Here is a 2,211-nt window from a genome sequence, read left to right as displayed (position 1 = left end):
TGTAAATATTTATGCACCCAGCATAGGAGCAACTCAATACATAAGGCAAATGCTAACAGCCATAAAAGGGGAAATCAACAGTAACATAATCATAGTAGGGGACTTTAACACCCCACATTCCTTAATGGAGAGATCATCCAAAATGAAAATAAGGAAAAACAATCATTAAATGATGCATTAAACAAGATGGAATTAATTGATATTTACAGGACATTCCTTCCAAAAACAACAGAATACGCTTTCTTCTCAAGTGCTCACAGAACATTGTCCAGGATAGATCATATCTTGGGTCACAAATCAAGCCTTGGCAAATTTAAGAAAATTGAAATCATATCAAGTATCTTTTCAGACCACAACGCTATGAGACTAGTTATCAATAACAGGGAAAAAACTGTAAAAAATACAAACACATGAAGGCTAAACAATACACTACTAAATAACCAAGAGATCACTGAAGAAATCAAAGAGGAAATCAAAAAATACTTAGAAACAAATGACAATGAAAACACGATGACCCAAAACCTATGGGATGCCTCATCCAACAGAAGGCAGACAGCAGAAGCAAGAAGAACTACAATCCTGTAGCCTGTGGAACAAAAACCACATTCAAGGAAAGATAGACAAGATGAAAAGGCAGAGGGCTATGTACCAGATGAAGGAACAAGATAAAACCCCAGAAAAACAACTAAATGAAGTGGAGATAGGCAACCTTCCAGAAAAAGAATTCAGAATAATGATAGTGAACATGATCCAGGACCTTGGAAAAAGAATGGAGGCAAAGATCGAGGAGATGCAAGAAATGTTTAACAAAGACCTAGAAGAATTAAAGGACAAATACCTAGAAGAACTAAAGAACAAACAGAGACGAACAATACAATAACTGAAATGAAAAATACACTAGAAGGAATCAATAGCAGAATTACTGAGGCAGAAGAATGGATAAGAGACCTGGAAGACAGGATGGTGGAATTCACTGCCATGGAACAGAATAAAGGAAAAAGAATGAAAAGAAATGAAGACAGCCTAAGAGACCTCTGGGACAATGCTAAATGGAACAACATTCTCATTATAGGGGTCCCAGAAGGAGAAGTGAGAGAGAAAGGACCCGAGAAAATATTTGAAGAGATTATAACATGGGAAAGGAAATAGCCTAACATGGGAAAGGAAATAGCCACCCAAGTCCAGGAAGCACAGAGAGTCCCAGGCAGGATAAACCCAAGGAGAAACAGGCCGAGACACATAGTAATCACGTTGACAAGAATTAAAAGCAAAGAAAAATTATGGAAAGCAACAAGGGAAAAATGACAAATAACATATGAGGGAACTCCCATAAGGTTAACAGCTGATTTCTCAGCAGAAACTCTGCAAGACAGAAGGGAGTGGCATAACATATTTAAAGTGATGAAAGGGAAAAACCTACAACCAAGATTATTCTACCCAGCAAGGATCTCATTCAGATTCGATAGAGAAATCAAAAGCTTTACAGAGAAGCAAAAGCTAAGAGAATTCAGCATCACCAAACCAGCTCTACAACAAATGCTAAAGGAACTTCTCTAAATGGGAAACACAAGAGAAGAAAAGCACCTACAAAAACAAACCCATAACAATTAAGAAAATGGTAATGTGAACATACATATCGATAATTACCTTAAAAGTGAATGGATTAAATGCTCCAACCAAAAGACACAGGATCGCTGAATGCACACAAAAACTAGACCCATATATATGCTGTGTACAAGAGACCCACTTGAGACCTAGGGACACATACAGACTGAAAGTGAGGGGATGGAAAAACATATTCCATGCAAATGGAAATCAAAAGAAAGCTGGAGTAGCAATACTCATATCGGATAAAATAGACTTGAAAATAAAGGATGTTACAAGAGACAAGGAAGGACACTACGTAATGAACAAGGGATCACACCAAGAAGAAGATATAATAATTATAAATATATATGCACCCAACATAGGGGCACCTCAATACATAAGGCAACTACTATAAAACAACAACAGCAATAAAAGAGGAACAGCTATAAAAGAGGAAATCGACAGAAACACAATAATAGTTGGGGAGCACCTCACTTACATCAATGGACAGATCATCCAAACAGAAAATGAATAAGGAAACACAGGCTTTAAATGACACAATAGACCAGATAGATTTAAATGATATTTATAGGACATTCCATCCAAAAACAACAGATTACACTT

Source organism: Eschrichtius robustus, chromosome 3 (assembly GCF_028021215.1).
Source record: "Eschrichtius robustus isolate mEscRob2 chromosome 3, mEscRob2.pri, whole genome shotgun sequence".
Lineage (NCBI taxonomy): Eukaryota > Metazoa > Chordata > Mammalia > Artiodactyla > Eschrichtiidae > Eschrichtius > Eschrichtius robustus.
The sequence above is the reverse complement of the archived record's forward strand: the minus strand, read 5'-3'. Positions refer to the sequence as shown.